The following is a 14,529-nucleotide window of genomic DNA, read 5'->3' on the forward strand; positions in this document are numbered from 1 at the left end:
CTAGGATAAACCTGTGCCCGTTGGAAGCGGCAGGTTCGATAGGTCCAATAATATCCATTCCCCGAACGGCGAACGGCCATGGTGAGCTTGTTGCATTAAGCTCATTGGGAGGTACCTTTGTCATGTCTGCATGTACCTGACAGCGGTGGCACTTCCTGACATACTGGATGTAATCCGTCTCCATAGTCATCCAGAAGTAACCAGCTTGGAGTATCTTCTTTGCCAAAACAAAGCCGTTCATATGTGGACCGCAGGTCCCCGCATGGATTTCTTCTAGTAGTTTAGATGCTTCTTTTGCATCAACGCACCTTAGTAATCCCAAATCCGGAGTCCTCCTATACAGGATTCCTCCGCTGTGAAAGAAATTGTTGGACAATCTTCGAAGGGTGCACTTTTGAGTAGCATTTGCAAGCCCTGGATACTCTCCTTTTGCCAAATATTCCTTGATGTCGTGAAACCAAGGTTTTCCATCTGCTTCTTCTTCGACATGAGCGTAGTAAGCTGGTTGATCATGAATTTTCATAGGAATAGGATCAATGAAGTTTGTGTCTGGATGTTGTATCATGGACGATAGGGTAGACAATGCGTCGGCGAACTTATTCTGGATTCTGGGAACATGCTGGAACTCTGTCTTTGTGAACCTCTTTCTCAACTCCTGTATATGGTGCAGATAAGGGAGTATCTTGGAATTCTTGGTTGCCCATTCTCCTCGTACCTGATGTATGAGTAGGTCTGAATCCCCAATTACTAGCAACTCTTGGATGTTCATGTCAATAGCCATCTTGAGCCCTAAGATGCAGGCTTCGTATTCGGCCATATTGCTGGTGCATGGGAACCTGAGTTTGGCAGACACCGGATAATGCTGACCGGTTTTTGATACTAGGACTGCTCCTATGCCAACTCCTTTGAAATTTGCTGCTCCATCGAAAAACATGCTCTACCCATCATAGGATTCTGCAATATCTTCTCCTATGAATGCTACCTCTTTGTCAGGAAAATACATTTTCAGGGGTTCGTATTCTCCATCCACGGGGTTTTCGGCAAGGTGATCTGCTAGTACCTGTCCCTTGACTGCTTTCTGAGTTACGTAAATAATGTCGAACTCACTCAATAGGATTTGCCACTTGGCTAGCTTGCCAGTGGGCATGGGCCTCTGAAAGATATATTTCAAAGGATCCATCCTTGATATGAGATATGTAGTATAGGCACAGAAGTAGTGTCTCGGCTTCTGGGCTACCCAAGTTAAAGCACAACAGGTGCGTTCTAACAGAGAATACCGGGCTTCATATGGAGTGAACTTTTTGCTGAGGTAGTAAATGGCCTGTTCTTTCTTTCCTGTCTTATCATGCTGCCCAGGACGCACCCGAAGGCACCATCAAACACTGCGATGTAGAGTAACAGAGGTCTACCTAGCTCAGGCGGGACTAAGACTGGTGGTGTTGATAGGTATTCCTTGATTCTGTCGAAAGCTTTCTGGCAGTCATCAGTCCATTCGGTGGCGGCATCCTTCTTCAACATCTTGAAGATTGGCTCACAGATAACTGTAGATTGTGCTATGAACCAGCTGATGTAGTTAAGTCTCCGCAAGAGACTCATTATGTCCTTCTTGTTCTTTGGCGGTGGTAATTCTTGAATGGCTTTGATCTTTGATGGATCCAGTTCTATTCCCCGGCGACTCACAATAAACCCAAGCAATTTTCCAGCTAGAACCCCGAATGCACATTTTGTGGGATTCTGTTTCAAGTTGTACCTTCTCAGTCTATTGAAGAACTTCCTCAAATCTTCTATGTGATCAGTGGCTTTCTTGGACTTGATGATGATATCATATATATATACTTCGATCTCCTTGTGTATCATATCGTGAAAAATGGTAGTCATGGCTCTCATGTAGGTGGCCCCTGCATTCTTAAGGCCAAATGGCATCATCTTGTCACAGTACATTCCCCACGGCGTAATGAAAGCCGTTTTCTCAGCATCTTCCTCGTCCATCCAGATCTGATGATAACCAGCGAAACAATCTACAAATGATTGCAACTCGTGCTTGGCGCAATTGTCAATCATGATGTGTATGTTTGGCAAGGGGAAGTCGTCTTTTGGACTGGCCCGGTTGAGATCCCGGTAGTCGACACAGACTCTAACCTTCCCGTCCTTCTTCGGTACTGGCACAATGTTGGCTAACCACGTTGGATATTCCACTACCCTGAGAACCTTGGCTTTGACCTGCTTAGTGACTTCTTTCTTGATTTTCAAACTCATGCTTGGCTTGAACTTTCTGAGCTTCTGTTTTACTGGCGGACAGGCTGGATCGGTTGGAATTTTGTGAGCCACAATGGATGTACTCAGACCAGTCATGTCGTCGTACGACCAGGCGAATATGTCCTCATATTCTCTTAGAAACTCTGTGTATTCTTCCTTTTCTGATGGTGACAAATGAACGCTGATTCGTGTTTCCTTGATGTTTTCTGCATCTCCCAAGTTAACAATCTCAGTCTCATCCAGGTTAGACTTAGGTCTGTTCTTAAAATTCTCAACCTCTTTAACGATCTCTTCCGGAATATTGTCTTCCTCTGAGTCTATGTCCGTTTGTTGCGTTGTCTCGTTGCATGTCACAGTCATTGGTTCATCAAGATAAGTAATAGTAATGCTGTATAAGTAAAGTAATGAGAGAAAATAATAAGAGTAAGATTTATAAGAAAACCGAAATGCTTTGATAAATTCCATAACCGTTTGAATATTTGAGCTCTTTCTTGCAAAAATATAAGAAAAAAGTGAAAGGAAAGTAAACTAGTAAAATAAACAGTGCATGATGCTTGTTCAGCCTTGCTACCCTGAGGCTCGTCGGGCTCTGGTGGTTCTGATAGTCCAGTTATTGAGGCATGCTCCTATGCTTACAGCTTGTATGGAAGGGCCTTCCTCCCCCTCCTCCTCGAAAACGACACAACAATTCATATCATCGCCTTTCAGGAATAAATTCCTCACTGCTGCCAGTGCTTCTTCTTCTTCTGACCCATAGATAACCTCGGCCGGCTGGAAAGTCTGCTCCAAATGGGGTATTGGTTGCTCCAAAGGATAGTAAGGACCGAGCCATGGTGGCGACCAGTCGTTAAATTCTTTCTAGGTATACTCGTACCCCAATCCGAAGGTGGTGCCATGTTTCTTGAGCTTGATGGGCTTAGTGATTCCTTGGAGATTCTTGCCAAGTCCCTTGCCGGGTTCATATCCGCTCCAGTTTAGTATGCTTTCAATTTTGTTGTCCCACCATTTATCCTTATCAACGGTGTTGACTTGCTCGATGTGGTGGTAAGTTTCCCCGCCTATCCTTCTTCTTCCTCCAATTGCCAGAATGGTTCGGCGACTGTATATGGGATTTCTACCATCGCCGTGAATGATCACCTCTTGGTGATTCCACTCAAACATCACTTCCTAGTGTAGTGTTGACGCTACGGGCCCAGCAGCATGAATCCATGGTCGTCCCAACAACAGATTGTAAGATGCTGGCATGTCTATCACTTGAAAGTCAACATCGAACCAAGTAGGCCCCATTTGCAAACACAAGCTAATTTCCCCAATGGTGGACCTTTGAGAACCGTCGAAAGTTTTAACGTTGATGGCCCTGTCCTTGATTTCATGTAGCCCTTCTCCCAATGTCCTAAGTGTTACCAACGGACAAATGTTGAGACTGGACCCTCCATCGACCAAGATCCTGGTGATAAAATAATCTTCGCACTGCAGGGTGATGTGCAATGCCTTGTTGTGACTCAACCCTTCTGGCGGCAGCTCATCTTCGTGGAAAGTGATCTTGTGACTTTCCAATACCTGGCCCACCATATTCGCCATCTCTCCACCAGTGATGTTACTCGGTACATATGCCTCGCTCAGCACTCTTAACAAGGCATTCTTGTGTGCATCGGAACTTTGTAGCAAGGCGAGGATAGAAATTTGTGCCGATGTTTTGTTCAGCTGATCAATGACTAAGTATTCTTTGGCTTGTATCTTTCTCCAGAGATCATCGGGCCCAGTTTCAGTGATGGTTGGTCGACTAGAGGCCTGTTTGCTTGACTCAGCCAGATGTTTAGGGGTGTAAACTCTACCAGTTCTCGTCATGCCCTGTGCTGCAATAGCTTTCCCGAACTTGACCTTCCCCTTTCTTCTAGCCTCGGCTGTGTAGTCCCATGGTATAGCTTTTGTATGGAACGGTGTTATGGCTGACATTGCCACTGGAATTGGCGTGGCTATCTTTACTCCGAACGGAGCAAGCCCCTTAGGCGGTAAAACTGCAACTTCAAAGGGTGTAGGTGCCTTTGCTGGAGACACGAATTCGACCTCAACTGGTGCTGGCGTCTTTGCAGATGATGATGCATCAAACTCAAGTGGCATGGACATATTTACCTCGTCGTCCCCAGAAGGCTGAATCTGGACCACAATCGGATTGAGGGTTACTACTGGCTTCTTTGGATCGTCACCTTCTATGATTAAACCAATTGATCCCTTGGATCCTAGTCATCCTCTATCTCGATCATGTGAACACCTCCGCCCTTGTGGTCTGGCAGAGGGTTATTGCGGACATTTGGAGCAGGCTCCTTTGCTACAATGATCTTGTTGTCAATCAAAGTCTGGATCTTATCCTTTAGAGAGCGGTATCCATCAATGGTATGTCCTTTCATGCCGGAATGGTATGCACAGGATTTATTTGGATTGACCCACTGAGAAGGGTTTTCTGGGGTTATGGCAGGGATAGGGGTGATATAACAACAGCTTTGAGTCTTTCGTATAGCTAGTCAATTGGTTCAGCAATGGCGGTATACTGTTTGGGAGGTCTGCGGTCGAAATTTAGTCGAGGTCTAAGGAAGCTTTGACGTGGGGGAGGTGATTGATAGTGGGATGGTTGGGTGTTTTAGGCTTGGTAAACATGTGCCGGTTGGGAGTATTTAGGTGAAGTGGGCTGATATGCGGGAGGTGGAGCTGACTGATAAGTGAGTGGTGGAGTATGGTAAGAGGGTGAAGGTGCTTGGTAATTTGGAGTAGGCTGATATGTGATTGGAGGCATTGGATAGGTTTGGTATTTGATAGGGGATTTAGTTCTCTGTGCAACCATTACAGCTCCTACGTCCACCAGACTGTAAAGCATTATTGGTAGCTTGCAAGGCTTCAAAGTTCGTAACCATACCACTCTTGATGCCTTCCTCGATCCTTTCTCCTAGCTTGATGATGTCAGAAAACTTGTGATTCTCGATCAGCATCAGCCTCTCATAATACTGTGGGTCTTGGGCCCGAACGAAAAATTTGTTCATTTGCTCTTCTTCCAAAGCAGGCCTAACCTTAGCAGCTTCTGACCTCCATCGAGTAGCATACTCACGGAAGGTCTCCGTGGGTTTCTTCTTCAAGTTTTGAATATAGAGCACATCTGGTGCATTCTCTGTGTTGAACCTGAATCTGTCCATAAAATCAGACGCCATGCTTACCCAGTTTGACCACTTCTTCGGATCCTGGCTAATGTACTAAGATAAAGCGTCTCCCTTCAAGCTTCTCATACAAAGATTCATGCGGATCTTCTCGTCTCTTCCTACTCTGACCAGCTTATCACAGTATGTTCTCAAGTGGACCCTGGTATCCCCTGTACCATCAAACATCTCGAACTTGGGAGGTTTGTACCCCTCGGGCAGTTCGACATCGGGCTGTATGCAACGATCTTCATAGTTTAACCCCTCAATTCCCTTACTACCTTCAACGCCTTGAATTCTACTAGTCAACTTCTTAATCTCTTCGGCCAGATTTCTAATGATCAAGTCCTTACCCTCGGACTCGGGTGTGCTTGAGATGGGCTGGGTGGAGTGTGGCATAGTCTCCACGTAGATGGGGGTATTATGTTGGGTGTGGCAGTGGTCATTTGTGGAGTTCTGGAGTTCTGAGATGAGCAGTGGGGCGTTATTTGAGGTATGGCAGGTATTGCAGGGGTGGTGAGGAATGGGATGGTTTTGTTGCTTTGAGATACTTTGTAGAGGTACGGGATTCTGAGTTTTTGGGAAAGTAACCTCTGGAGTGGTGAGGGAAAATGACAGATTTGCCAGATTCCGGACTTAATCAAGTTCCTCCTGAAACTTCAACAGCTTTTGTTCTAGTTGGGATGCATTTTCCTTGGGGACCAGAGTACCATGAGTGACCTCTACCCGTTCAGCTGAGTTGTTCGAATCTTCCATTTTTCCTTTGTTTTGTCTCTGACAGGACTGGGAGGAGGAGTAGGTGGAGGGGCCCTGGATCTCGTAAAATATGATGATGTTGCCAGAGTTTACGAACTAACCTTTGGGGAGGGGAATAAACAAAAAGTAAAAACAAAAAGGTGATAAGTCAGTAAGGATCATAAGAAAAATGTCGCAATATTTAAACACGTAGTGCTTGAAACATATAGCGCGTCCTGATTTTGGGGACCTCGTTGTGCCCGAGGTAGGCCTAACGACAAGTTAATTTGGAGAACTTAGAATGCTAAATGCCTCATTTCATTGATAAAAGATAGACGAATCCTAAAATGACACTAAATGACAAGAAAATAAAAATCACTAATGGCCATTGGCCTTATTACATCTCATAAAGCGGAAATGGAAATTCCTATCTGTTTGGTCCTAGAGGGACCTTCCCCAGACTCGCCATTGTTGGCTCCCTCGAACAGCTCTCCCAGCTCGCGCAGTCCTAGTAGCAGGTAAGCTCAGGCCAGATGTCCGCCTTCATTTCCTTCAGCAGTCCGGCAATCTTCGACCCTCTTCAGAAACTTCTTTTCCAACTCTACTATACCTCGCTCCAAATAGACCAATCGCTTGTTGGCGCTGACAGCCATATCCTTCCACTCTTCAATTAGTTTTTGATTGGCTTCCTGTATCTCCCGGTGCTCACTTTCATATTCCTGAATCCTCTTGCGCAGTTGATTGTACTTGACCTGTGCTTCAGCCTTTTCATCGATGATCCTGTGACCTCGAACAAACCCGGGTTGACCCAAACCATTGTGATTGTCCTCCAGCCAGCCTAAATAGTGTGGGTTACAACCAACACGGTATCTGTCTGGTTCGATGGTGTCCTTTCCCAAGATAATTTTGCAGTGCCACATATGCTGAGCCTGGCACCTGTACGGACTATCGTCAGCCTGGAAGTCAGCCCAGAAATGACTCACCTTGTCGACCCTTGGTATAACCTGCTTCCTACCAGCCTGTCTCATAACTCGGAGAGGGACATAAGGGTAGGTTCCCTCAAAGCGATCAGTATCAGAAATGGCGCATCCCTGGATCGAACGATGAATTCTTCAGTAGGGAACCACTCGAACTCCATTGTACCCGGTCCTCAGTCAAATTATCAAAGAGTTCAACCCATTCTCTAGCATTCTCCGGTTGGGCGAACATGTTGGGCATGTAATTCATTCGCTTTGGGTGATGAAAGGCGATATGATCGTCCCAGTCCCTTCGATGGATTTCCTATCGGTACTCACCCTTTTGGAGATGTTCCATGAGCCACAGTTGAAGTAGAAGATTACATCCCTCGAAATGTTTGGCTCCTTGTTGACACCTTTCTAGGGCTCGGTATATCTCTGCAATGATCATTGGCACAAGACTGAATGGTTGTCCGTCAATTCCTTCCATTAGAGTTTTGGTGACCATAGCTAGCCTGGTATGGATTCTTGCTTTCTTCATTGGAAACACTATCATCCCCAAGAACAAGAACATGAAGACAAAGACCCTTCGGTGAATATGCTCCAATGATGTAAGGGCGAACTCGTCAGGATAAGTACGGTAAGATTTGTTGTGGTCGTACCTCTCGTACAAATAGTCAAAGGGAATGTACGACTCTTTCAAACATGTCAAGTCTGGATTCTTCTTTAGACCCATCATTTTGAGAAAACCTCTACCTTTGCGGTTTTCCGGCATTAACAAATCCGGCGTTTCCCACGATATTCCAGCCAGTCCTCCTATTTCCTCGAGCAGGGGTGTCATCTCGATGTCTCCGAAGCGGAACACAGACCTATCACAATCCTAGAATAGGGTAGAAGCTTCTATGATTTTGTTGTTGGGTTGAATTTCCAAGAGAGAGGGTAGGTTCCCCAAATATTTTCGGACAAGAGTCTGATCGCTGGAATGAAGATCCTTCCACCAGATTAGTAGTTTGGGGTGGATGTGGGTGACCATGCCGAATCTGGGGACTTCGTGCCTCATATTTCTACAAGACAAAAGGTTAGGCCCTTACCCCCACCAGACTCGACTATTTAATATTAACAATTGGCATAAAAGCATTTTAGTTCTCCAAATAAATGCACAAAACGTGGTAGTGCCCGTTTGGGTTTTGGGAAAACCCAGTGGACTTTGGACAAGGCTATCTTAGAGAGTCATTATGCGGACAACATAACTGACTCGGCTAGGTTTGACCATGATGCATGAACAATTAAACAGAGTAAGGTTTCTATGGGGTATTAGACTGGTACCCTTGAGCGGACAACTTAAGAGGGAAAGGCGCGGAACCATCGACTACACCGTTGATCGACTGGTCTTACCACAAATATGCCTTTGCCGAATTTAAGGGGTGATAATATCGGAAGGGCGCAACCACTCGTTATAAGCGTTGCTATGGTATTTTGTTTCGCACGAGTGGAATATGATGTTGAAAACATGCTTATGCAATAATTGAAACAAGTTGTCATGTATTTGCACGTTACAAAAGCAATAATTACAACAATTCCTCATAATTTAAAGCAGTAGTAAAGGAAAGCAGTAAAGAAATAAAGGAAAGAAACAAAGAAACAAGTCAGTTTTTGCCGTAGGAGAAGGAATTAAATACTTGAACGGATTAAACAAATAAAAGCACATAAGAAATGTAAAGTCAAAGTAACAGCTTGAAATGGTAAAAGCCTGAAAGAATTCCCCAGCAGAGTCGCCATGCTGTCGCGCCCCTTTTTTCTCGCAAAATCGGGTTTATGACATTTGGGAAGACAACTCGTTCCCTTTTGGGAATTGGGTTTAATGGAATTGAAGAGTCGCCACCTAATGATTTAAGTGCATTAGGACACTTTTAGAAGAGCTTGATTTTGGATAACCAGAGATAGGGTAAGAGCTTGATATTATTCCAAGGGGAAGGTGTTAGGCACCCCTCAGAATCCACTAGTGCGGTTCCCGGCCAAGCTATTGTTGTGACTTAAGGTACAAATAACATATAGACAAGTAAGACTTCAAATAAGAGGGGATTTTTTACATAAAGGTTAGAAATCAACAAAGTCGGAAAGCATTAAAGAGAGTTGATTTAGAAGAAACGTTTTAAAAGGTTTTAAAAGAAACAAAGAAAAGGGAAGGGGGTCCTAGGTTTATTAATAATATGGATCACCCCACACAACATCCGGTAATCATTCTTACACGTGATGTTATCGCGTGGTCATCATATCCATATCTACACTTTCCCACACCGTTAAGGTGTTAAAGCGCGGAATGGTCTCGTTTACTTATTTCATGCTATTACCCGCCCCAGTCCTATTAGTCCCGGAGGTACTTGGGACTACTAATCCAAAAGGGAGGGGATGTTTGGCTTATTTGTGGTTTCAAAAGGTAAAAATACTAAGGCGACAAACAAAACACATATAGCAAGTTTGGGGAAGCATATATCAAATAAAAGGCTCAGACAGACCTCCTTTAAACCAAAGAAAGCACATAGTTTAGCATGTCTTGCACGTACTGTTTAAGGTCTAGTTAAACTTAAAAAGTTTTGAGGCAGACTGATTTATTACATAGTTCAGATAAGAAGCCCGAAGCAGGCCTACCTATTGGTTGTAGCTAATAAGAACTGATTCAGTTTATAAAAATTTATCCTACAGTTTGCCTAAGTGATAGACGAAGCCTATGGGCATGATATCTACAGATTTCAGAAACAAGAATGAAATAGATTGAATACATACTGATTAAGAGGGGTTACTAGATTATTAAAGAAAAGCAAACTTTAGCAAAAGTTACAGGTTCTGCAAGCATTATTACTGGTTTTAGACTCATAAGCGAGTGGAAACGTTTCAGACTTGGTTGATAGTTCCTATAGGCATGCTTTCTACGCGTTGTTGATTTTAAACACTTTTATAGATAAGAAAAATACAGAAAACCTACAACATGATATCTAGGTGTTACATCTTATTACGAATGTGACATCTGATTACCTTTTTTGTTATTAGGACCTATAGACAAGTTTGCCTAGTGAAAAGCGGGTATGCAAGAATCAGAAGGGACCTATAGGCATATTTTCTACATGAGTGTGCAGAAGCTATAGACATAATATCTACATGAAAGTGCAGGATCCTTATAGTCATGGCATCTAAATGAGAATGCTGAAGTTCTTATAGACATGGCAACTAAATGAGAATGCAGAAGTCCTCATAGACATGGTAACTAAATGAGAATGCAGAAATGCTTATAGGCATGAAAAATACATAAATCGTATAGGCATGGTAGCTATATGAAAATGCAGAAATCTTATAGGCATGGTAGCTATATGAAAAAGCAGAAATCTAGAGATTCCTATAGGCAAGTTATCTACCCCTTTTTACATGCATGGTTACCCTTCCCTTTTCACTAACCATCCCCGAAAGTTTATTACAAAGTTATTACAGTCCAAAGAAAATAAAGAAAATACATCAGAAATTGAAAATTACAACCAAGGAGAGCCTGATTCAGACTTCCTGTCTGAAGTATGAAGTAAACCAACTCCAAAGATCAGATTTCAAAGCCTTTCTCTCATTTGGGGTGTGTCAGAGTTCCCTAAGAGCCTCACATAAACTCCGGGCAGTGCTTACACCCCAAATACATTACCAGACTAGGACATAGTGCAGTGTGGAAGAGCCAGCCCTCAAGTGTCCAAGTTCAGAGGGAACTCAGGGTCCCAAGGCAAGGCTCACAGGAGGGGGGCAGAACAGAGAGAGTGCAAGTGCAGGAATCTGAAAGGGGAAAGGGGAAAGGGAAACAGTTCACATTGGTACACATAGGGGTATAGGGAATGGGGAGTTGCAAGAAGTAAAGAGCAGGCTAGTGGGCATAACCCAACAATGGGAGATGCTGGCACACCCATAAGCCTGCTGGAACACATTGTTTAGAGGTCAGGATCCCCTAAGGGATCAAGTTTAATCCATAGACAATAACTTGCATATTGCCATGTTTTAAACTGCAACTCAAAGCACAGAAAGGGAATAAGGAGGAGGGGTTCATAACAGAAACAAGCAAAAGAAAACAACATGCTAGTTTAAGTAGTTAACTTTGCAGAAGTAGTAAAGTAGACATAGATGTAGAAAGCTGTAAGTAAACACATTGTGGTGATGCTGAAAATTAAATTAGGACATACCAGTTTCAAGGAAACAAATAAGGAAAAAGCAGTAGTCTTTGTCAAAGTTAAAATGCAGACAAGAAGAGAGAGTTCTAGTAAGAGTTCAGAGGAGATTGTAAAGTAGTAGTGGAGGATTGTTAATCGTGTGTAGTGTGAAAGAAAAGTAGTGTATTTATAGTGCAGAAAGCAGGCAGAAATAAGGTAAGAAAATAGTTTGAAAACTGATTGTCAATCAATTACACAAGGCTTCCCTTAATTAAGGGATTCAGATTCAAACGGGTAAAACCAATTAAGGAAAGAAATTAATCAAACACTTTGTGCAAAGTAGTAAATTAGGGGCAAATACATAAAGGCTATTTAAGGACAAGGTCTTTGAAATACACGGTTGTACAATTTAAGGAAAGAAAATCAATTAACAGCCAAGAAATCTGAGGCTAGAGATTTTGTACGAATGAACCAAGTCAGAAAGATGGGAAAGATTTTTAACTTAAGGAAAATCAGTAAACAAATCAATTAGACCTATTTAAAAGGAATTCTGAATCAATCACAAGTTTGAAAACCTTTTTTGAAGAAAGATTCATCACATATAAAAGCATACAGACACGTTAAACATGAAGGAAACTTTGTCATGCCCTTGTAAAAATCAGTAGAAAGAATCCAGTGTAGAAGAGTTTAGCAAAAAGTTCAACATTGTATGAAAACAAAGGTGTAAACTCAGTTCAGAGACTCAAAGTTAGTCTGACAGAGTTAGGGGTTTTGAAATGAAACCCTAGTTCAAGCAAACCATAAAGCAAGGATGAGAGGGCAGGCAATTGAATCAAAATCATGTTCAGAAGTTTCAGAAAAGGACAGGCTTCTTCAACAACAGAACTTATGAAGAATATGATAGCAAAGTAACATGTAATCACAGTAGAAGGATTCAAAGAATATAATGGCTAATACTGATACGAACAATAGAAAAAGCATGCTTAGAAGAAACTTAAACAGGGCTCAGTAGAAGGCAAACAGAGAAACTTAAAAACTTAGCAAGAAAATACAGTAGAAGAACACAAGAACACCGGAAAAGTATAGCAGAAAAGCATATAGGAAAACACAGTAGGATAAACATATAAGAACATGGTAAAAATACAGTAGAGAAGTCTACGAGACCATAGTATAGGAAAACACAGTAAGAGAAGCATACAAAAGATAATACGAGAACACAGCAGAGGCAAACACACGAATAACAAAGAAGAAAAAATCATAAAACACTTAAACACTTTCCAGAAAACCCTAAATCGGAAAAGAAGGGTGTTGAAAGTAATTTTCAAAATAAAAGTTAGGGAAATCGTTTGAAAACTCAAGTAGAGCATAGATACACAACAGATCTAAAAGAATCAGAGAAAAACCTCGAAGGGTTAGGGTTTCATAAGAACCCTAGAATGAGAAAGGCTTTAAAAAGGTCATTGACCTGAGTCGAAGAAGTTAGAATCAGGCTCAGAAGACCAGGATATGCCGGAGCAAGGCCGGAGATGGTCGTGAAACCTCGAGCCGGCAAAGGTCTGGATGAAAACCATCGAGGTCAGACCTCGAATCTTGAGGTACCAGGAACATAGGAGTAATAGGAGGTGAGTATAGGACTCCCATGGCCTAAGAAGCCATGATTTCCGGTGGGTTTCACGGTGGAGGTAGTAGGAGACGATTAGGGTTCCAGGAAGGTTCGAGAGAGTTTGAGAGAAGGGGGTGTTTAGAGGCGGCTGATTAAGTGAAATGATTTTAGGGTTGGGGGGTTTGGAAATTAAAAAAAGAAGGGGGAATTGTGGCCGTTGATCAAAATGATCAACGACCTGGATCAAAAAGGGGAGCCGGGCGGGTTTTTTAATTGGGTCATGAGCGGGTAAATTTAGGATTTGGTCCGGTCCAATTGGGATTGAAATTGGGTTAGCTGGGGTGGTCGATTTGGCTACAATTGAAATGAAATAGGGCTAGATTTTAAATAGCCACTTTTTCCCTTTTTATTTTATAAAAATAGTAAAATAATTTCTGAAAACAAATTAAAGGTAGAATTAATAATATATAAATATTAAATTAAAAAATACTGGAATCAAATTGGTAATTATAAACGCAATTAATTCTTAAAATAGGCTAATATTGCAATTATATGCAATTTAGCTTTAAAAATACTAAATAAGTTTGTAAAAATGTGCAAAAATTATCTTAGCTATATTTTGGGATAAATATGGGAATAAAATAAATTACTCACCAAAAATAATAATTTGAGGAATAATTATTGGTTTTTGTATTGCTAAAATAGGAAAATAAATTGATTTAAATCCTTCAAACATTAGGAAGAATACTAAAACTTTTGGACACATTTATATATGCATACATATGTTATTTTGAAAGTATTTTGCATTAGCGTACAAGTCATCATATCCTTTACTACCCAATTACCCTCCCCTTGGTCATAGCCTAAAGCGTTCTAACAACCTTAAGATGTATCCTATGCGTGCATTACCCGTCCCATTACTTATATAGTCCCGGAGGTATTTAGGACTCCTAGTTAAGGTGGATCTAGACTCTCCTACAATGATTAAAAGGAGAAAATTCTAGGCTACAACCAAAATAGTTAGGACTGTCAAGTAAAGAACAATTAAGGGGGCTCACGTTTTACCTCCACAAATAGAACAAACAAATGCACGTCTCAGGCAGCAGTGTTTTAGACATTTGAAAAGAGTCCTAATGACACGATATCTAGGTGAGCACGAATCAGAACATATGCAAAGCTTTATTAAAGCGGGAACCAATACCTAATCAGTTTGCCTACTGATTTTAGAGGGGGTGAATCTGGACAGTCAACAGAAGCGCAGTTTTTGTAGTTTACAGGATTTTAATCGTCCTACAGGCTTGCCTAGGCGTGTATCAATGACATCCTATGAGCATGATATCTAGTCGTTATTCAGAAGTATAATGAAACAGTAAACAATTTCAGGCAGTTTAGGTCCTATAGGCATGTTGTCTAGGTACAACGATGGATTTTAAACAACGGAAACTAAATGCAGCAATTTTAAAGGCGGATTGGCATGCGGAGACTGATTTTAAAACCACAAACGTAAATGTAAGATTAATTTTACCCTATAGGCATGGTTTCTAAATGCTGAACCTATTTACCATGACTCCTAAGTGCAAAAAATGATTTTTTTACCTATAGGCATGATATCTAAAAGT

The sequence above is a fragment of the Nicotiana attenuata genome, unplaced genomic scaffold, assembly GCF_001879085.1.
Source record: "Nicotiana attenuata strain UT unplaced genomic scaffold, NIATTr2, whole genome shotgun sequence".
NCBI classification, from domain to species: Eukaryota; Viridiplantae; Streptophyta; class Magnoliopsida; order Solanales; family Solanaceae; genus Nicotiana; species Nicotiana attenuata.